The following is a 22,701-nucleotide window of genomic DNA, read 5'->3' on the forward strand; positions in this document are numbered from 1 at the left end:
CCCATGGCCTCCCAGGTGTCCCCTATTTGATCACAAGCGCGGGCTTTGGAGGAGTTGATAGAGGAGTGGGCGGCCGAGTGAGAGGCACCATGAGGCGTGGGCGACTGAGTAAGAGGCACCGTCCTGCCTCATGGTTAGCTCAAAAATTGATAAACCAGCACCCAGTGGGTACCTACTGTATGCAAGGCACTGTTCTCAGTGCTGGGGCTACCCATGGAAGCAGACAGACAAAAATCCCTGCACTAACAGGCCAACTTTCTCCTGGGCAGGCAGATGATAAACACAGTAAGTAGGATGGAGGTGGTCCAAGGAGAGCACACGAGGGAGGGGGGAGGGTGCTGGGCGTTCATGTCGTTTGCATGGCCACGAGAGCATGCTGTGGGGGCATCAATGTTCCCACCTCCCCATGAGGCCTCCCCTAGCCTCTTGCAACACACATCGGCCCCTCCAGCTTCACTTCTTTTGTTTTGTTTTGTTTTGTTTTTTGAGATGAAGTATTGGTCTGTCACCCAGACTAGAGTGCAGTGGCACGATCTTGACTCACTGCAACCTCTGCCTCCCGGGTTCAAGCCATTCTCCTACCTCAGCCTCCCAAGTAGCTGGGACTACAGGCGCCCACCACCATGCCTGGTTATTTTTTGTATTTTTAGTAGAGACAGGGTTTCAACATGTTGGCCTGACCGGTCTCCAACTCCTGACCTCAGGTGAGCCGCCCGCCTCAGCCTCCCAAAGTGCTAGGATTACAGATGTGAGCCACCACGCCTGGCTTTTTGTTTTTTTGTTTTTTTGTTTTTTTTTTTTTTTTTTGGCGGAGTTTCACTCTTGTTGCCCAGGCTGGAGTGCAATGGCATGATCTCAGCTCACCACAACCTCTGCCTCCCGGGTTCAAGTGATTCTCCTGCCTCAGCCTCCCGAGGAGCTGGGATTGCAGGCATGCACCACCATGCCTGACTCGTTTTGTATTTTTGGTAGAGACGGAGTTTCTCAGTGTTGGTCAGGCTGGTCTCAAACTCCTGACCTCAGGTGATCCGACTGTCTCGACCTCCCAAAGTGCTGGGATTACAGGCGTGAGCCACCGCGCCAGGTTCGGCTTCATCTTTTTAATAGGCACTCACCCTGTGCTAGACAACGGACTTTCCGCGTTGTGTTTATTGTTTACTGCCTGTCCCTCTGTGTCAGCTTCCTGAGGCAGTGACTTTGCTCATCCTTGTCCCTGCTATATCTCCGGTGCCCAACTCAGTATGTAGCACACCGTAAGTACTCAGGAAAGAGTTGTGGAGTATACATTTTGCAGAAGGGGAAACTGAATCTCAGGGAAGGAGGATGATTTGCTCGAGGTCACATGAAAATTAGAAATCAGGACAGGGATGTGAGCAGGGTCTGTGGCTCCGAGACCGAGGCTCCTCTCTGGGTGACTCTTTCCTGGATTCTGGCCTCATTTGGACCCCCAGGGCCCTCGACCTGAGCCTGGGGCAGAGCTGGGACCCAGGCGGGCGAGGCTGAGCTGCTAGCTGAGAGTTGCCAGCAGAGAGCGCTGTCTACACGTGTCCGGGCGCAAGGAGGCACCAGTAGGGCTGAGCCGGGGGAGAAAGAGGGAGCGGCGGGTAGTGGGGTGGTGGGGTGGTGGGGCGACAGGATGGGGAGGAGACTGAGGCAGGAAGGCTGTGGGAACCTGCAGGAGAACTTTTCCAACTGGAAGAAAGCAGGTTTCCCAGGAGTTTATTTTTTAACTGTATGCTGAAAAATAAATGGGAGGTGGCCTTTGAGATAGCGAAGTGTGTTGCAGGCGGAGGGAACAGCATGTGTGAAGACCCAGAGCCGGCCTCTGGATCTTTTCAGTATGCATCTTGGTCAGGGGACGATGGTCGGCCAGGGCATGTGCATGGCTGCCTGGAGTGCTGCAGCACTGGCCTTGGTGAGTCTTCGGGCACAGATGGAGGGGTAAAGGAGGTACTTCTGCTGAACTTTAATTACGCCCAGGCGTGGTATCCCAGCACCTTGGGAGGCCAAGGTGAGAGGATTGCTTGAGGCTAGGAGTTCGAGACCAGCCTGGGCAACATAGTGAGATACGATCTCTACAAAAAGTTTAAAAATTAGCCAGATGTGGTGGCATACACTTGTAGTCCCAGCTACTCTGGAGGCTGAGGTGGAAGGATCATGTGAGCACAAGAAGTGGAGGCTGCAGTGAGCTGAAGCAGCCACTGCACTCCAGCCTGGGTGACAGAGCAAGACCGTGTCTAAAAAACAAACAAATAAGTAAATCCCCTAGTCTCAGATATTCTGTTAGAGCAACACGAAACACACTAAGACACTAAGACAGGGAGGAAGGGGCTGGGTGGGCTCCCATAGTCCTGTCCAGTCACTGGGCCTGTGCAGCACAGCACTTCCCGGGTGCATCAGCACGGAGCCTTTCCTGAGTGCTGCTGCCATCCGTCCTCCAGTTATGAAGGGAACAAGAGACCCAGAGGGGGTGTGGTCGGCCCATGGTCTCCCTTACCCACAGCCCTGGGCTGGAGCCCTTGTACAGAGCTGCCTCCTGGTCAGCCAGGAAAGGCTCACTAGAGGAGGAGGGGTAGGTCAGGCCTCTTCCCAGCCTCAGAACAGGACATGGGTGGGGGATGTTGGTGTCTTCTACACTGGGGGCTGCCCACCTTCTTCCCCCAATGTTCCTCTATCCTGCTGTGAGCACTGTGCAGAGGACCCTGGACTGTGGGGTTCATCCTTTGCTAGGGAGCTTTCAAGGGCCCACACATCCCGCTCCCCGCACCCCATGGAGGCGCAATGATAGCACAATTACCGGCACTGTTAACCTGCTGGAGTTGGAACCTGGAGTCCTGGAAGGTCAGAGGTCAAGCTGGGGGGCTGGGGGGACTGCCTGCACTGGCCGCTGCAGTGCAGAGAAGGTGAAGTGACCTTAATCTGAGAGACTGGAGACCAGAGCCAGGTGAGGGTGCATGGGAACTGGGTAGATGGATACTGGGTGGATGGATATCGGGTGGATGGGGACCGGGAGGATGGGGACCGGGCGGATGGATACCGGACGGATGGGGACCGGGCGGATGGATACCGGACGGATGGGGACCGGGCGGATGGATACCGGGCGGATGGGGACCGGGCGGATGGATACCGGGCGGATGGGGACCGGGCGGATGGATACCGGGCGGATGGATACCGGGCGGATGGGGACCGGGCGGATGGATACCGGGCGGATGGGGACCGGGCGGATGGATACCGGGCGGATGGGGACCGGGTGGATGGGGACTGGGCGGATGGATACCGGGTGGATGGGGACTGGGCGGGTGGATACCGGGTGGATGGGGACTGGGCGGGTGGATACCGGGTGGATGGGGACTGGGTGGATGGGGACTGGGTAGATGGATACTGGGTGAATGGGGACTGGGTGTTTTTGAGACAGAGTCTCGCTCTATCACCCAGGCTGGAGAGCAGTGGGGCTATCGCGGCTCACTACAACCTCTGCCTCCTGGGTTCAAGCGATTCTCCTGCCTCAGCCTCCTGAGTAGCTGGCATTACAGGCACCCGCCATCTCGCCCGGTTAATATTTTTGTATTTTTTTTTTTTTACTAGAGACAGGGTTTCACCATGTTGGCCAGGCTGGTTTCAAACTCCTGACCTTGAGTAATCCACCCACTTCAGCCTCCCAAAGTGCTAAGATTACAGGCCTGAGCCACCTCGCCCGGGTGTTTGTTTTTTGATACAGGGTCTCACTCTGTCGCCCAGACTAGCGTGCAGTGGTGCTATCATAGCTCATTGCAGCCTCAATCTCCTGGGCTCAAGTGATCCTCCCACTTCAGCCTCCTGAGTAGCTGGGACTACAGGTGCACACTGCCATGCCTGCCTAGTTTTTTATTTTGTAGAGATGGGGTTTCACCATGTTACCATGGTCTTGAACTCCTAAGCTCAAGTGATCCACCCACCTCGGCCTCCCAAATTACTGGGATTACAGGCATGAGCCAACACGCCCAGCCTGAATGGCCGCTTTTGATGGAGCACTTACTATGTGTCGCTAAACCCCGCTGAACCTCAGTTTCCTCCTTTGTAGTGTGGGACTTGCTCGAGGACTCACTGCTGGCTTTGGGGAGCACAGAGAGAACCCAGGTCTTTGTGATTCTGAAGTCTAGGTTTTTCCATCGGCAACTGCCATTTCCAGAATTGGTCCCACCCCAGAGGGATCAGTCAGGTGATGTGAGATCCTGCTCGGGGATGTGGAAAGGGAATGGGGGCCGGGCGCAGTGGCTCAAGCCTGTAATCCCAGCACTTTGGGAGGCCGAGACGGGCGTATCACGAGGTCAGGAGATCGAGACCATCCTGGCTAACATGGTGAAACCCCGTCTCTACTAAAAAAATACAAAAAACTAGCTGGGTGAGGTGGCGGGTGCCTGTAGTCCCAGCTACTTGGGAGGCTGAGGCAGGAGAATGGCGTAAACCTGGGAGGTGGAGCTTGCAGTGAGCCGAGATCCGGCCACTGCACTCCAGCCTGGGCGACAGAGCGAGACTCCATCTCAAAAAAGAAAAAAAAGAAAGGGAATGGGAAGTCAAGGCACCCTGCCTGGTCCCATGCTGATCCACCTGGGGTACCCATCTGAGAAACAGGGGTGGGGACCAGACTGGATGATGCAAATGGCATGTGGCATTGACCCTCACCCTGGCCACGGCCTCTAGGTGGGCAGAGTGCACTCCCTGTCTGTGGACTCTGGGCTCAGCCATGTAACTTGCTTTGGTCAAAGGGATGGCAGCAGAATAACAAGACCAAAGGCTTGAGGTGCACTTCCACAGTGGGGCTGTCTTCTTGTGCTTCTGCTATGAGAAGATTGTCCCCCTGCATGGCTGCCGGCCCTTCAGCCTCGCCCCACCAAGAGACACATGGAACAGCCAGAGCCCAGCCTAGAGCCTGTATCCCAGCCTAGCCTGAGGCAGAGCCACCCAGCCAAGACCAGCTGACCCTCAGCTAACCTGTAGATGCATAAGGGGGAATTCAATGATTGTTCTAAGCCACTTGAGTTTTGGGGTTGTTTGTTATGTGGCATTATTGCAGTGATAGCTAATACAAGCCTGACATCACTGTACAACACTTGGACTCTGAGCTGCATTTACGTCCTGAATCCATCACTTACTGAGAATCAGGTCTTTATTATTAATTTTACTCCATCAATTTCAAGTTTTCCATAAGAGACATAGATAATGTAAAGGTCAAAAATTTTGGGCAACAAAACAGAGATAACTACAAAATCTCTGGCAAACAACAGTTGCTACCTTTGCACCAAACTGAGCTCTGAGCTTCCTGACAGGTATGGCAAAGAGAGGAAGAAGATGCACTATTCATATGCTGGGGAGCATCCAGGTCCCACGGGCTGGTGACCTCCCCCCGGGTCCCTCTTCACATTGCTGTGGGATACCAGCATAATCTTTTCCCCAGCTTTCCTCCTTCCAGACCCTGCACCAGTGTTACCCTAACTTGAAGCCTTCCTGGCTGTTAGAATTTCTCACAGCAGATTGCCTCAGTCACTCATTAGTTCATCCCATATCTACTGGCATCAACCTATGTTGTGCTTAGAAAAAACGTATCAAGGCCGGGCGCGGTGGCTCATGCCTGTAATCCCAGCACTTTGTGAGGCCAAGGCAGGTGTATCATGAGATCAAGAGATCAAGACCATCCTGGCCAACATGGTGAAACCCCATATCTACTAAAAAAATACAAAAAAATTAGCCGGGCGTGGTAGTGAGCGCCGGTAGTTCCAGCTACTTGGGAGGCTGAGGCAGGAGAATCACTTGAACCCGGAGGCAGAGCTTGCAGTGAGCCGAGATTGTGCCACTGCACTCCAGCCTGGCAACAGAGCAAGAGGCTGGGCACTGTGGCTCATGCCTGTAATCCTAGCACTTTGGGAGACCAAGGCAGATGGATTGCCTGAGCTCAGGAGTTCAAGACCAGTCTGGGCAACACAGTGAAACTCCCGTCTCTACTAAAATACAAAAGAAATTAGCTAGGCATGGCGGCGTCCGCCTGTAGTCCCAGCTACTTGGGAGGCTGAGGCAGGAGAATGGCTTGAACCCAGGAGGCAGAGGTTGCAGTGAGCCGAGATCACATCCCTGCATTCCAGCCTGGGTGACAGAGCAAAACTCCATCTCTAAAAAAATAAAAAGAAAAAAAAGAAAAGAAAAGATGTATCGAGTGAATAATGAATAAATGAGTGAATAAGGAAATTAATTTACAGATGGGGAAGCGAATTAATGAAGTTAAAAGCAAGTACATGGAAGCAAGTGTTTGTTTACCTGAGTCTGAAGAGCAGAGTTACTTAGGGGAAGGAGCCCTAAGTGGAGGCACTGGCGTTTGAGGTGGTCTGGCCTATACATTTGTAAAGAATGCTTGAGAAGTTTCTTGAGGGGTTCTGGGAGCTGAGGACCGCATCAGAATTCTAGCTGAGAACAATTTGTCAGTTGTCGCAGTGCAAAGCATGGTGGTTGAACTCAAATGCCGCCCAGCATATGACAGGGACACTTTCTACCTAGTTCAGGAACATAGGCTAAGGCACTTCAGGGAGCTTTTGTTTGTTTTTAATTTTTTTTGAGACAGGGCCTCACTCCGTCACCCAGGCTGACTGCAGTGATGCGATCTTGACTCATTGCAGCCTGGAACTCCTGGGCTCAAGGGATTCTCCTACCTCAGCCTCCTGAGTAACTGGGATCACAGGCTTGCCCCACTATGCCCGGCTAATTTTTTAATTTTTTCTAGAGAGAGGGTCTCGCTTTGTTGCCCAGGCTGCTCTCAAACTCCTGGCCTCAAGTGGTCCTTCCACCTCGGCCTCCTAAAGTGCTCCGATTACAGGCTACAACCACCGTGCCCAGGTGGGGAGTATTTTTATGTCCCCAAAATGCAGGATCTGCCTCCAGTTGATTTATCTTTAGTGAATAAGGATGAAAATGCCATCTATTTCCTGGAACATTCTCTTGGCCTTCAACCAAAAATGGTTAAAACAGATCTTGAAGAAGAGCTAGTTAAGTGGGGCAAAATGGGAGCCTGTGGTCATGAAGAAGGTAGCGTCCTTGGGATACAGAGATGAGAGTATTGTAGGCCTACAGAAGGACTGTAGGAACCCACAAGAAAGAAATAGCCCTAGTGAATGTGCTGACTGTTAATCTACATCTTCTACTGTTATCCAGGGTCTCACTATGTTGTCCAGGCTGGAGTGCAGGAGCACAATCACAGCTCATTGCAGCCTCAACTTCCCTGGCTCAGGTGATCCTCCCATCTTAGCCTCCCAGGTAGCTGGGACTACAGGCACACACCACCATGCCAGACTAATTTTTGTAATTTTTAAAATAGAGATGGGGTCTTGCCATGTTGCACAGGCTAGTCTTGAACTCCTTGGATTACAGGCGTGAGTCACTGTGCCCAGTCTTAGTCCAGTTATTGTTTCAGCCTATACCAAATGGTATAAAATTCTTATAGAAGCCAAAGTTTTCTCTTTTAATCATTAGACTATTGAGTCACAGCTACAACTCCATGGAGTTAACATTGAGGAAAGTGGGGGTTATAAAGCCAAGAGAGGAGAAGAAACCTTAAGAATAAAGGATATTGGCCAGGCACAGTGGCTCAAGCCTGTAATCCCAGCACTTTAGAGGCCAAGGCGGGCGGATCAACAGAGGTCAGGAGTTTGGCCAACACCATGAAACCCTGTCTCTACTAAAAATACAAAAATCAGCCGGGCATGGTGGCAGGCGCCTGTAATCCCAGCTACTCTGGAGGCTGAGGTAAGAGAATCGCTTGAACCTGGGAGGCAGAAGTTGCAGTGAGCTGAGATTGTCCCATTGCACTCCAGCCTTGGGGGACAAGAGTGAGACTTCATCCCCCCCCCAAAAAAAAGAATAAAGGATATCAGCTGGGCGTGGTGGGCTCTGGTGGCTCAAACCTGTAATCGAGGCACTTTGGGAGGCCAAGGTGGGCGGATCACTTGAGGTCAGGAGTTTGAGACTAACCTGGCCAACACGGTGAAACCCCGTCTCTACTAAAAATACAAAAAAATTAGCTGGGTGTGGTGATGTGGCTTGTAATCCCAGCCACTCAGAAGGCTGAATCAGGAGAATCACTTGAACCCAGGAGGTGGAGGTTGCAGTGAGTCAAGATCACATCACTGTACTCCAGCCTGGGTGACAGAGCAAGACTCCATCTCAGAAAAAAAAAAAATAGGCTGGGCGCGGTGGCTCAAGCCTGTAATCCCAGCACTTTGGGAGGCCGAGATGGGTGGATCACGAGGTCAGGAGATCGAGACCATCCTGGCTAACACGGTGAAACCCCGTCTCTACTAAAAAATACAAAAAACTAGCCGGGCGAGGTGGTGGGCGCCTGTAGTCCCAGCTACTCCGGAGGCTGAGGCAGGAGAATGGCGTAAACCCGGGAGGCGGAGCTTGCAGTCAGCTGAGATCCGGCCACTGCAGTCCAGCCCGGGCTACAGAGCAAGACCCCGTCTCAAAAAAAAAAAAGAAAAAAAGAAAAAAAAAGAATAAAGGATATCCCTGAAGCAACTGAGAAGGGAAGAGGCTCAATTATAGCAATCCCGTTGAGTGGGCTGCGTTTTTATACTGGGCAGCTCTTTTTTTTTTTTTTTTGAGATGGAGTCTCGCTCTGTTGCCCAGGCTGGAGTGCAGTGGCATGATCTTGGCTCACTGCAAGCTCCACTGCCTCCCGGGTTAACACCATTCTCCTGCCTCAGCCTCCCTAGAAGCTGGGACTACAGGCACCCGCCACCACGCCTGGCTAATTTTTTTATATTTTCAGTAGAGACGGGGTTTCACCATGTTTGCAAGGATGGTCTCGATCTCCTGACCTCGTGATCCGCCCGCCTTGGCCTCCCAAAGTGCTGGGATTACAGGCGTGAGCCACCGTGCCCGGCCCTGGGCAGCTCTTTAATATACCTGCTACCACGAAAGCTGGACAAGTGAAGAGATATTTTGCTGGCTTGATCTAGCACATACAGTTGGAAATACTGAACTCCACTTACATGACGGCAGACTTGACTTTGCCCACTGGTGTTCCCACAATAATTTAAACGCAGGAGCAGGAGGTCTTGCAGGTACTTTTTCCATGAAAAGCATGCCCATATGATTAAAGCTGTGCTGGTGGGCTGGTTTGGCTGTGAACTCAGCACCAGATTTGAGATAGATAACCAACTGCAGTTAATCCCTGGGGTCAGTGGATTCCAAATTTCTTTTTTTTTCTTTTTTTTTTCCGAGATGGAGTCTCGCGTTGTCGCCCATGCTGGAGAGCGGTGGCGCGATCTCGGCTCACTGCAAGCTCCACCTCCCAGGTTCATGCCATTCTCCTGCCTCAGCCTCCCAAGTAGCTGAGACTACAGGAGCCCACCACCACGCCCGGCTACTTTTTTGGAGTTTTAGTAGACGGGGTTTCACCGTGTTAGCCAAGATGGTCTCTGTCGCCTGACCTCGTGATCTGCCCGCCTCTGCTTCCCAAAGTGCTGGAATTACAGGCGTGAGCCACCACGCCCAGCCGGATTCCAAATTTCAAATCCTTCCATTTTGCTGGTCTGTTTCTTACACACTAGTTTAGAGATCTTTAGGCAGGTAGCGATTAAAGCATTGTGGAGAAAATCTATTCTGCTAACTGGTTATCCGGAATACCTGATCTAGCACTGCTATGGCAAAAATAAGGCAGCACCTAAGAAGCCAATGGTGAATACCATTACTCCATCCCATGTGGAGGATCAGGGCTGCCAGATGACACTAACATTTTTCTGTTCCAAAGAAAGATGTTTTCCAAGAGGTAGAAAAAAGAGGAGTGGTTTATGATAAGTGGAATCCAAATGGCATTCAAGTGGCTCCAGTTCCTTTCTATCATTCTTTCCATGATGTTTATAAATTTATCAATCTGGGCTGGGTACAGTGGCTCACACCTGTAATCTCACCACTTTGGGAGGCTGAGGCCAGAGGATCACTTGAGTTTGAGAACAGCCTGGGCAACATAGTGAGACGCTGTCTCTACAAAAAAAATATATATATATATTTTTTAATTAGCCAGGCATGGTGGCACACACCTATAGTCCCTGCTACCCAGAAGGCTGAAGCAGGAGGATCCCTTGATACCAGGAGATCAAGGCTGCAGTGAGCTGTGATGGCACCACTGCACTCCAGCCTGGGCAACAGAGTGAGACCCTGTCTCCAAAAAAAAGAAAAAAAATTATCAATTTGCTCACTTCTGTACTTCACTCTGCAGAAACAAAAAATTAGCAGTGTTTTCTAGAACAACTTAAGCAAATGATACTGAAAATTGATGTGTTGTTTTTTCTTTTTTACCATTATTCAATTTTTAGTTATTGAAAGTATTTTATAATTGATTGCATGTAGCTGGCAGTATAATTGATTGCATTACTGTAAAGTAATATACTTTACAGAAAAAACATAAAGTAAGTAAATGAAACAAATAAGACTAAGGAGTGATGGATGGGCTAAGTAAATTGCTTTTATTTTATACAAGTTTATTGAAAACCTCCTGCACTTATCCCTGAGAGAGGATGCAGATATGGCCCCTGCTTATGAGAAGCACAGGTCTAAGGGGGAAGGCAGGTCCAGACCCAGCCAATCATCGCTGAAGGTGATCAGCGCTGTAACAAAGGAGTCCCAGGGACTGAAGGGCCCAAGAAAGCCCCAGTCCATCATGGAGGTCAGGGAAAGCTCCCTGGGGATGGAAAGAAATGGGTTGTATAGGAATTTGCCAGGGGAAGAGGTGGGAGAAGATGGAGCAACACGAGCAAAGGGTGAGGAATGAGAAGAACTAAGCAAATGCAAAGGAGAAATAAATGGAGCTTCTAGAAATTTGACATCTTGTAACATATTAACAACTTAATGGAGAGTTTACACGATAGTTTAGACAAAACTGAATAAAGAATTCATAATCTGGAAGATAGATTTGAAGAAATTATCCAGAATTCAACCTAGAAAGAAAAATAAATGGAAAATAGGGGAAGAAAAGAATAATTCTGAGAAACTGAAGAAGGAGGAGGAGCAGGAGAAGGTGGCAGCAGCAGCAGTAGCAAGGAGAAGGAGAAGAAAAAAGAGAAGAAGACGATGAGAAGGAGAAGGAGGAGGAGGAGAAAACAAACAAAAAAAGTGGTTAGGAGCCAGGGAGAATACAACAGGAAGATCTAACAACATAGGTAGTAGTTCTAGACAGAGAAGAGAAAACGAGACAAATGCAGTATTTGAAAACATAAAGTCTGACATTTTTTCTCCATATCTAATAAGCACCACCAAATGCATAGATTCTAGAGATCCAATGAATCCCAACCAAGCAAGATAGGTAGGAAGAAATTCATGCCCGGATATATTGTAGTGAAAACATAGAACACCGAAGTCAAAGAAGAGACCCTAGAAGCAACCAGAGAGAAAGGAGAGCAGACTCTTTAAGTGTTTCAGTGTTACAACAGTGAGATATTCAAAGACAGGCAGTATAGGGAAATGGGGCTCCAGAAGAGCCAATTATTAAGGGTGATTTTGAGCCAGAACACGATGAGATTTGTGTTTTAGAATCTGAGTATAGAAAGTCAGGTGCGCTGCTCAAACCTGTAATCTCAGCACTTTAGGGGTCCAAGGTGTGTGGATCACTTGAGACCAGTAGTTTGAGACCAGCCTGGGCAACAAAGTAAGAGATGCTGTTTCTTTTTCTTTTCTCTTTTTCTTTTGTTTTTTGAAACAGTCTCACTCTGTCACTCAGGTTGGAGTGCAGTGGTGCGATCTCGGCTCACTGCAACCTCCACCTCCTGAGTTCAAATGATTCTCCTGTCTCAGTCTCCCAAGTAGCTGGGACTACAGGTGCCCACCACCAGACCTGGCTAATTTTTGTATTTTTAGAAGAGATGAGGTTTCACCATATTGGCCAGGCTGGTCTCGAACTCCTGACCTTGTGATCTGCCTGCCTTGGCCTCCCAAAGTGCTGCAATTACAGGCGTGAGCCAATACGCCTGGCAAGAGACACTGTTTCTACAAAAAAATAAACAAAAAAATTAGCTGAGCATGGTGGCATGCACCTATAGTCCCAGCCACTTGGGAGGCTGAGGTAGGAGGATCACTTGGGCCCAGGGGTTTGAGGCCACAGTGTTCACACCACTGCACTCCAGGCTAGTGTGCAGACTGGAGTGATGGAGTGAGACTCTGTCTCAAAAAAAAAAATAAAAAAATAAAAAAAAGAAGAAGAAAAAAAGATGCAGTTCTTTTTTTTTTTTTTTTTTTTTTGAGACGGAGTCTCGCTCTGTCACCCAGACTGGAGTGCAGTGGCCGGATCTCAGCTCATTGCAAGCTCCGCCTCCCGGGTTTACGCCATTCTCCTGCCTCAGCCTCCCGAGTAGCTGGGACTACAGGCACCTGCCACCACACCCGGCTAGTTTTTTTTTTGTATTTTTTAGTAGAGACGGGGTTTCACCGTGTTAGCCAGGATGGTCTCGATCTCCTGACCTCGTGATCCGCCCGTCTCCGCCTCCCAAAGTGCTGGGATTACAGGCTTGAGCCACCGTGCCCGGCCAAAAGATGCAGTTCTACTCAGTGTCATCTGATTGCTACCCTGCAGAAGTGCAGCCCCTGCAGAGTTGTGAGCTTCTGATATCCCAAAAGAAATGGAAACAGGTGGCCACTGGATGAAGGAGGAGGTCAGGGGTGGCTGGAGGGCAGGTCCTGGGAAATGGAGGGGCTGGAAGAAGACGGAGGGGTAAGGTGTGGCAGACACTATTATAATAGCTGACTGACCCATGTGTGCCATTCCCAATTCCCCTCTTCCCTGCTGCTTTCCACTGTGGAGGTTGGAAAAGAGAAACTAATTACCTTCTCAGCCTTTGTTGCAGCTGGGAGTGACCATGTGACATGGTTTTGGCCAATGACATCTAAGGAGTCTCATTAGATCTCATTGTGTGGGTCGGGGGTGGGCGTGGGGGGTGAGGGGGTGGGGTGCCTGGGAAATTATTGACAAAATTGACAAATGCTTTCAATTAACCCTGAAAGTAATCATTTCTTTTCCCTTCTGTCTTAAATGCGGAGGGAGATGCAACGCCAGGAGCAGCATCAGCCGCGCTGTAAACAAGAGGGAAACGCCAAGCGCATTACAGAGGACGTCAGCCCTGCCATCACTGGGCTGGGGAAACAATGCCAACCATGGCTGGTCTCCAGGTTCACAGTGATAGGGGAAATAAACCCTTATTTGTCTAAGCCATTGTGATCTGTTTTCCTTTTTTTTTTTTTTTTCAGCCAAACACTTTACAGAAGAGGGATATTTATTAAAATTCAGAAGGGGAGGGAAAAGGAGAGACTGTGCAGGAAACCGTGGTGGGTAAATGTCAAAGAATTTGTTTGCAGGTGGGAGGGGCCTGAGCACGATTTTGTCACAATAGCAGATTGAGCACAGGCACAGCGCTTTATACTGATCAACGTGTTTTAAAAAATATTTTGTAGGCCGGGCGCGGTGGTTCACTCCTGTAATCCCAGCACTTTGGGAGGCCGAGGCGGGCGGATCACAAGGTCAGGAGATCGAGACCATCCTGGCTAATAAAGTCCCAGCTACTGGAGAGGCTGAGGCAGGATAATCGCTTGAACTTGGGAGACGGAGGTTGCAGTGAGCTGAGATCGCTCACTTGAGATCGCGCCACTGCACTCCAGCCTGGGCGACAGAGCGAGACTCCGGTTCAAAAAAAAAAAAAAAAAAGTAGAGACGTAGGTCTCACGATGTTGACCAGGCTAGTATCGGACTCCTCACCTCAAGCCATCCTCAGGCCCAGGTCTCCCAAAGTGCTAGGATTAAGGCCTGAGTCACCGCGCCTAGCAGAACGCATTTAGTTCTCACTGCAACTTTCTGAGGCAGGCTGTGCTGTTATCTTCACCACACAGAGGGAACTGCGGCTTAGACAAGAAAAGCTCCAGCCAGCAGGTGGTCAGGCAGGATTTGAACTCAAGCACACGGTGCCCATCCAGTCCCGATGAACTCTGACTCCTCCGACAGCGGAGGGAGCGAGTCGTCTGGTGAACAATGAGTGTCTCAGGGTCCCGAGTATAAGATGGGGCGTCTGATGTGTCGCGAGGTCCTGCCTGGCCGTGTCCGGGTCTCCGGGAGGGCCGAGGCAGAGGACGATCCGGGGCAGGGTGGCCGGCACTGCTCTCCCTGAGGGCAGGGGCTGCGGGCTGCGCGGTCTGTGCGAGGGGTACGCCGGGCTCCGCCTCGCCTTCCCGCCCCGTCTCCCAGTCCTCCGCCCTGGCCCTGCCAAAGGGAGTCCGGCCCGGGCCCTCGGCTACCGACGGGGATGCTGGGTCCTGCTGATGCCGCAGCCCTGGCAGGGGACGGGGCGTGGAGGGAGTGGGCCGGCGCTGGCGCAGCCGCAGAACTGTGCCGGAGGGACTGTGACCCCGATGGCCCTCTCTGAGCCTTGGTTTCTTCCTCCGTAAAATGCGGCTTGAGTAGCGCCTCCGCGACGGGGAAGAGGGCTGGCAGGGACAGCGCGCCAGAGAGCCCAAAGCAGCGCGGGGAAGGCGCCTGCGGCTGCCTCCCAGGCCCATCCCACCGCCGATCCCGCCCAGGGGCGGCCCCGAGCATTTCCTGAAGGACCTCAGGAAATACCAGGCCCCCGCCCCCCCCGCCCCCCTCCCCCGCCTCCCGCCCCCCTCCCCCGCCTCCCGCCACCCCCCCCGCCCCCCTCCCCCGCCTCCCGCCCCCCTCCCCCGCCTCCCGCCACCCCCCCCCGCCACCCCCCCAGGCCGTCCGCTAGCGTCCAGCTCCCTGGCCGCCCCTCCCCCGCCTCCTTCCGGCCGGGCCCCTGCTCGCCCTGCTGAGGCTGCGGGGCTTGGCCCAGCCTTCGAGAATCCCCCGCCGCCTTCCCGAGCCTTCTAGATGTATCTGCGCCGCCTCCTCTCTCCCTCCCCTTCCTTCCAGCGCTTCATTCCCTCACTGCGGGCAGGCCCGCAGGCCCCGCGCAAACGTGGGGAAAGGTAGGTTGAGGGGGCTGTGTCCGATAATGGGCAGCCACACCCAGTAGGCCAGGCAGCTGCAGGAAAGAGGCTAAAGGGGTTGGAAGAGATTCTGGGAACCCAGAAAAGGAATCAAGGAAGGCTGCCTGGAGGAGGCAACATTTAAGTTTGGACTGGAAGAGCAAGGCGGGTCAGACAATAATTCATGTATTTACCAAGCATTTATTGAGCACTTGTTGTGTTCAAGACCCTGGGGTTGGGGCAGGAGGCAAGATAACTGTGTCCTCATGGGTTTTGCAGTAGGGAAAACAGTGGAGGCAACCATCTCACAAACTGCTGGAGCTGAGACCACCAGAGGGGACAATAGAATGTTAGTTCCATCTGATCAATGAGACCAGAGAGGACTGGGATGAAATGACTTGCCCACAGTCACAAGTGGTAGAACTGGAATTCGAACCTGTGCTACATGGAACATGAGCCCCTAACCACAGAAGTCTCTGTGACCTTTCAAAGCAAACACGCTGCTGCACACAGGAGCAGCTGCCAGCCTGCCCTGCAGCAGCCATAGCCATGCTGCAGGCCCCACCGGGGGCAGGTGCTGGCAGAGGGGACAGCCAGCCATTGGTAGGAGACCTTGCCCTGGGGAGAGGCAGCAGCGGAAATTGCTGTGGGATGATGGAGGCTGTGGTGGCCATGATGTGGTTGCTTCAGGGGCCCTGTGGTTCCAACCAGACCACTGTGCCTGCCTCCTGTGGCTTCTTTACCCACAGAGAACCCTCACTGGGGCCGTGTCCTGCTTCCTGGAGCTGAGGTTGAGTCTGGGAGCCCAGGTGGAACCCTTCTCACTCTCCGGGGAACTCCCACTCTTTATCTCCTGGGAGGTTGGGCTAGCATTTCTGCCTTATAGAAGAGGAAACCAGGGTCAGAAAGGCATGATGGCTGGTCCAGGGCCACACAGCAGAAGGGCTGTGTCTGCTCAATGACTGAAGATATGCGGCTCTTTTCTTGATACTCCATTCATTCATTCATTCACTGCAACACGTGCACATATCCTCTGGGTACTGACTATTCCCTTGCACAGCAACCTGAAGCCTTCCAGCTAAGCTTGAGCACCCGAGGACCAGCAACTGTGCCTGGGGGCCTCATCCAGCAGCTGCAGCCTGCTGGCACCTGCCCCAGAAGGCCGCCGTAGTGCTAGAGTAGGCTGTAAAGTGCTATCCCACCAGTAGCCTTGATGCACGACTGACCTGGTGAGAGTTAGTGATAAACAGTTCTGCATCATCACCCAAGGTTCTCCAGCTGTCCATAGTGTTATGTGCTAATTCCCATACCCTTTATTGGCTTCTTCCCTTTCCTGTGTAATTTCCCGGACAACCTAAACGTGATTCTTGGGATCGCATTCAAACCAAAAACCTTGCACTGGAATTTTTGTTCCAGACTGGGCTTCTGAGGGTAGCAAACGAAGACACTCATTTATTCAGTCTTCAAACACGATTGACGTAACCTGAGCCCACACCATGCTGGGCTCTGGGGATGTGGGTAAGATTCATCGGCGTTTCCTGGCCTCCAGAGCCCTTTGCTTGGTGGGAGAGGCAGGAACAGCTTCTGATGATTCTAACCCAGTGTGGTTAATGACATTATCACATCATCTCCAGGGAGAGTGACCCCTTCTGCCTGGGAGGTCAAGCGGCTTCTCCAAAGATGTTACCCTCCCGCTTGGCTTTGAAGGATGAGGAGGCGTTCCCCAGCGGGACCAGGGGGCTAAGGAAATGGCATTATTGGCAAAGAGAACAGCACGTGCAGACCAGGAGCAGGAGCAAGGAGGGGCTGACAGATGGTGGCACTACGGATGTTGGCAGGGTCAGACCGTGCCAGACTTGAAGGCCAGGGGAGACCCTGGGACTGTGGCATGGTCATGGGAAACCACCACTGAAAGTTTTGGAGCAAGGGCAGGATTTGGTTTTAGGAAATGCACTTTCTCTGGAAAGACCTACAGGTTTAATGTCCTTCCTTCCTCATTGTAACTCCCAGCAAGTCAAGGGAGGCCACCCTGGTGCAGCTGAACTGCAGCATCGCTGTATGTGGAGCTCTTATTAACACTTCATTCACAGGGTCTTCACACCCTTGAGTGAGGCATCCTTTTTAGTAACCTCTTTTTGTAAGTGGGGAAACTGATGCACGGTACAGGAACTCAATCAAGGTCCCATAGCTAGGAAGCAGGGGCATTGGGATTAGAACCCACGTTTCTTGGACAGGCACGTTGGCTCACGCCTGTAAATCTCAGCACTTTGGGAGGCCGAGGTGAGCGGATCACCTGAAGTCAGGAGTTCAAGACTGGCCTGACTAAGATGGCAAACCCTATCTCTACTAAACATACAAAAATTAGCCAGGCGTGGTGGCACATGGCTGTAATCCAAGCTACTCGGGAGGCTGAGGCAGGAGAATTGCTTGAACCCGGGAGGCAGAGGTTGCAGTGAGCCGAGATCATGCCACTGCATCTAGCCTGGGCAACAGAGCAAGATTCTTAAAAAATCTTAAAAATGTCTTAAAAAAAAAAAAAAAGCTGGGCGCGGTGGCTCATGCCTGTAATCCCAGCACTTTGGGAGGCCAAGGTGGGTGGATCACGAGGTCAGGAGATTAAGACCATCCTGGCTAACACGGTGAAACCCTGTCTCTATTAAAAATACAAAAAATTAGCTGGGCGTGGTGGCGGGCGCCTGTAGTCACAGCTACTCGGGAGGCTGAGGCAGGAGAATGGTATGAACCCAGGAGGTGGAGCTTTCTGTGAGCCGAGATCACATCACTGCACTCTTGGGGGACAGAGGGAGACTCCATCTCAAAAGAAAACAACCAAAAACAAACAAACAAAAACAACAACAACAAGAAGCTGTGTTTCTTTGGCTTTAAGCCCATCCTCTATGTTGCCCCACCGCCATGGTTTTTAGAGGCTGGAGGGCTCCAGGAACCACCTTCTCTCCCCAGCACAGCCCTGGGGATGGGTGGGTGGGCAGAGAAGGGACAAGCAGCCCAAGTCACAGCCAGGGACGGAGACAGCGTGGCTTCTTTCGGAGAAATGAAGAAGCAGGAGTGTTATTCCTGGCCAGGATGGGAAACGGTTTGGAATCTTGGCTCCTATGCTCACTAGCCATGTGGTCTGTGGCAAGCCACATCCTCTCTCTGTGTCTTGACTTACCCATCTGTAAAATGGTGGCTCCTCATAACGCCCACCTCATAGGGCTGTTGTGAAGATTGCACGTGCTGAAGATTCAAATTCTCAGTACACTGCCAGGCACGTAGGAAGAATGTTGTTTTATAGCCCCCGTTTGGGAGTGGGTGGGCAGGAGCACAGACTCTGGGTTCCAATCCCCAAACTGCCATCGACTAGTCCATTTGTGAGCTGGCTGGTAAATTCACCTCCCTGTGCCTCAATTTCTTCATCAGTAAAATGGGATAACAATGGTGCCTTCCTAGTTGGGTTGTTGTGAAGGGTAAATGAGATGCCACGTGAAAGTGCAGAGAAGAAGGGCTACCATAAGGGGTTCCATGTGGGTGCTGCTGTTATTATTGGGTACCTACTGCATGCTATGTGCCTGCATACAGGAGTTGACCTTTGAGACCTGATCGTTCATGGCTGTTTCACAGATGTCGAAGTGGAGGCTCGGCAGGGTTGGAGGTTACCGGAATCTCCCAGCTGGTAAGGGCAGTGTCGGGACTGGAACCCCAGCCAGGCTGACTCAGACATCCCTGGGGCCTGCGCCTAGCAGGGCAGCTGTGACTCAAGTTTGCAGGAAGAGGAGGAGGAGGGTGGGGTAAATGGGTGCTTGAGGGAAGCCACGACCTCTATTCCCTCAGAAATGGAAGTGCTTGGTGAAGTTTGAGGTGTCTGAGCTGAAGAGCAGCCAGTGACAGGCCTGGGGATCGTCTGACACAGCCCACTTGACAAGGCCTTGGAAACTTTTGGTCTCTGCAGCAGCAACTGGATTTCAGCCTGGGCTTCGGACACCTCAGCCTGGGTACAGATGTGACTTGGGTACAGTCCTTCCCTGGCAGTGGAGGGGATGCCCAGGCTGGCACAGGAGTCTCGGGTCCTCTCTGACTCTACCCCAATCTGCTGTGTGATTTGGGCCCAGGCGGGGACCCCTCTAGGCTCTGTTACTGGAGAAAAGACAAGTGGCTGGGACAGGTGGGTCCCCAGCACTCCTTGCCTGGAGGTCTGCGAGTGGAGGGCTCTGGGGTAAAGCCAGAGCCGAGCCAGAGGAGAGCCTAGGCCACCTGGGCTCATGTCTGGTGAACAGGGTACCCTCTAGCCAAAGCTGGGGCAAGGCAAGGCACAAGCTGGGGCTGACCCCCTCTCCCAGCCCTGCACACCTCAAGCACATGGCCTTGGCCCATCTGCCCTGTGCGTGGACACTTTCCAGCCCTGGGTCCTGGACTCCACCAATCAGCAGGAACCTAGACTCCTGAGGGGTGCAGCCTGGATGGGAGGTCAGGGAACTGGGTTCCTGAGCACATCTCTGGGCCATTCTTCTCTCCATTGGTTTCTCAAATGTGGACTGAGCACACACTGTGAGTCAGGCCTGAGCTAGGTTCTAGGGATGCTACTGTCAACAAGACAGATGAAGGTTCCTGCCCTCATGGAGGGGAGGGAGACAATAAGCAAATAAATAAATTCATGATGTAATGGCAGCCAGGGAGCAATGCTGCTAAGCAGGGCGGGGGTGGGGAGTGACGCAGGCTGGTGTCGGGGAGGCACCGTTGTAGTGGTCAGGAAGACTGCTCCGAGAGGCAGACTGAGGGAAGGAGGAGGGACATCTAGATGTCTGAGGGAAGGGCCATTTGGGCAGAGGGAACAGCACAGGGCTCAGTGTGTGTGTGGAGGGGTGAGGTTGGAGGGGGCTCCATGTGCAAGGGTGCCAGGGGGGAAGGGGGGCAGGCTGTGAGTGGACAGGGCTATAGACTTCATTCTAACTGCGACAGAAAGGACTTGCAGGGTTTGGGAGGGGACATGATCTCATTTGGTCTTCCCAATAACCCCCTGCCAGAAAGAGACAGAGCTCCAAATTGCAGTGAGGAAGCTGAGGCTCAGAGGACATCCCAGCACATGTCTGGGGTGTCATATCATCATTGGAGGAGCTGGGACTCAAACCCAACTCTGGAAACTGTTTTGTCCTCAGCTCCGTGATAACATTGTGTGAGGTGCGGGGTGCAGCTCCCAACTCCTCCCTGCCCAACCACCACGCTCTGTTAGCCTGTGGTCTACAGAGTGACTTCCACCAGGGATGCCTTGCCTTCTTCTTCTTCTTCTTCTTTTTTTTTTTTTTTTTTTTTTTGAGACAGGGTGTTTCTCCATTGCCCAGGCTGAAGTGCAGCGGTGCGATGATAACTCCCTGCAGCCTCAACCTCCTGGGCTTAACTGATCCTCCCACCTCAGCCTCTCAAGTAGCTGAGGTTACAGATGCACACGAACACGTCTGGCAAATTAAAGAACAATTTTTTTCTTTTTTTTGTAGAGATGGGATCTCATTGGGTTGCCCAGGCTGGTGTGAAACTCCTGCCCTCAAGTGATCCCCCCATCTCAGACTCCTCAAGTGCTAAGATTGACCCACTACTCCCATCTGGGATGCCTCGTCTTTTATCCCTTTACTCTACAGACATGTGCTTAGGCTTTGCTGTCTGTGGCCAGAACCTTGCAGGGGTGAGAGACACAGGGAAATGAGAGCTGGTCCCAGCCCTCCCTCAGAAAACTGCTGGACCACAGGGTGGCAAAACAAGTTGTCTGTCACATCCAGGAGCAGACGCTATGAGGATAAGCAGCCAGAGAAGACCCCTAACTTGATCTGTGGCCATCAGAGAAGGCACCCAAGGCAGGATGCCTCCCTGAATCCTAAAGCCAATTAGCAGTCAGTCAGGAGAGCTGCTAGAGGGTGTCTATGGGGGAGTGGAGAGGATGTTCCAGGCAGAGGGAACAGCAGACTGGGAGGCTCAGAGGTGAGTGTGAGCAGGCAGTCTCAGGGACCCCAGGCAGTTGGTGAGGATGCAGTGCTCAGGGGAGGTGTGCCGACAGGTAAGCTATCAGGGCCAGGTCCCTGGGGGCTGGCTTGTCCTTTCTGCCATTGTCTGAGTGAGTGGGTGACTGGTATCTAGTGGTCCAGATGAAGATAATGGAGATACAATTGTGTTCTTCTTTCTGCTCGGTGCCCCTCAGTTAAGCACATTTGCAAAAATTAATAACAGCATATGCTTTTACGTCCTCCACTTAAATTTCCTTTGGAGTAAAGAAAGTAATGGAGGGAAAGGAAGAACAGCAGGAAGGAGGGAGAGAGGGAGGGGAGAAAGAAACAAAAGAAGGAAAATAATTCAGGGGAAAAAAATTGTCCTTTTCTGGGCTAAGATAGCCCCAGTCTTTGCATTTTCTCACCCACTGAGTCACCAGCCTCCTGTCCTCTTTCAGGACTGTGCATCTTGGCCTCTTACCTACTGTGTCTGCGTCAACCTCCCTCACAGCCTGATGGCCCCTGCGGCAGCCCCACCCCAGTTGTAGGGGCTAAGAAAACTATGGTTGCATGAAAGAGCAGAAGTGAGTGGGAGGCAGAAGTGGCGGGGAGAACCAGTCTGGAGAGGTGTTCCGAGATCTCTAGACCAACCAGTGGATCCTGATGCCTCACATGGTCAGCCTTGTCTAGAGCCCCTTCCAGCATGGAGGCCAGCCCTCCTGGCATTCTTCTAATGACACTGAGCTATGAGTTATGTGTGCCAAGTCTGTGCTGGGTTTTGTACCAAGTGCTTTCCATTCATCAGTTCTGGGTAGTGAAGCAGGTAGCTCCAGGCTCAGAGAGGAACAGGGACTTGTCCCAGGTCACATAGCTGGAAAGTGGCTGAGTCCCGATTCAAACCCAGACTTCCTTGTTTCTAGGACCTGTATTTTCAACTACTGCCTATGCCTCTATAAGGAGCCAGCTTATGGCTACATTCACACAAAGAGAAAAACATCCAAATGGGAAGGCTGGAGAATTCAAACAATCTTCCCACATGTCAGACAGTCCTGTTTCCCTCTCCCTTCAAAGAAAGTCCTGGATTATATTGAAACAGGGTCTTACTCTGTTACTCAAGCTGGAGTGCAGTGGTGTGATCACAGCTCACTGCAGCCTTGATGTCCCTGTCTCCCTGATCTCAGGCGATCCTCCCACCTCAGCCTCCTGAGTAACTGTGACTATCCCTAGTAGCTGAGACTACAGGTGTGCATCATGCCATCACCCCTCACTAATTATTTTATTTTTTGTAAAGACAGGTTTTTTTCGCTGTGTTACTCCGGCTGATCTTGAACTCCCAGGCTTGAGTGATCCACCGACTCCCGAAGTGTTGGGATTACAGGCATGAGCCACTGCTCCTGGCCTGACATCTCAGTCTTGATTTGTAGTTTTTGCCCAAAATGATCGAGTGTAATGCAGGCCAGAAGTGGTCAGGGGGCAGGGACAGTCCCCAGCATGGTGGCAAGTCTTCTTTCTGCAACATTTTTGGAATACAAGCATGCTATTCCACACAAAACATGATTGGGAGGGCACTGGATGAATACAACTAAGATTTAAGCATTACTTCAACAAATATATACACAGAGCTAAATCAGTATCAGGAAGTAGTGGAGAAGCACTCAGAATAGGTACAGATCTCCACAGCTGTAAGAGTCTTGTTACTTTTTTTTTTTTTGAGACGGATTCTTGCTCTGTTACCTAGGCT

At 51.8% G+C, this 22,701-nt stretch overlaps 1 long non-coding RNA gene and 1 pseudogene across 1 annotated transcript; both read left to right on the top strand.

Annotated features, from left to right (window-relative positions):
• The first annotated feature begins 1,861 nt into the window (after nucleotides 1–1,861).
• On the top strand, nucleotides 1,862–10,257 carry LOC119620349 (kynureninase-like; annotated as a pseudogene).
• Nucleotides 10,258–14,796: 4,539 nt separating this feature from the next.
• On the top strand, nucleotides 14,797–21,960 carry LOC119620228 (uncharacterized). Its single transcript, XR_005236698.2, has 4 exons — nucleotides 14,797–14,988; nucleotides 18,568–18,661; nucleotides 18,820–18,980; nucleotides 21,419–21,960. It is a non-coding gene; the product is annotated as an uncharacterized lncRNA (long non-coding RNA).
• Nucleotides 21,961–22,701: the final 741 nt, after the last annotated feature.

The sequence above is a fragment of the Chlorocebus sabaeus genome, chromosome 16 (assembly GCF_047675955.1).
Source record: "Chlorocebus sabaeus isolate Y175 chromosome 16, mChlSab1.0.hap1, whole genome shotgun sequence".
Classification (NCBI taxonomy): Eukaryota; Metazoa; Chordata; class Mammalia; order Primates; family Cercopithecidae; genus Chlorocebus; species Chlorocebus sabaeus.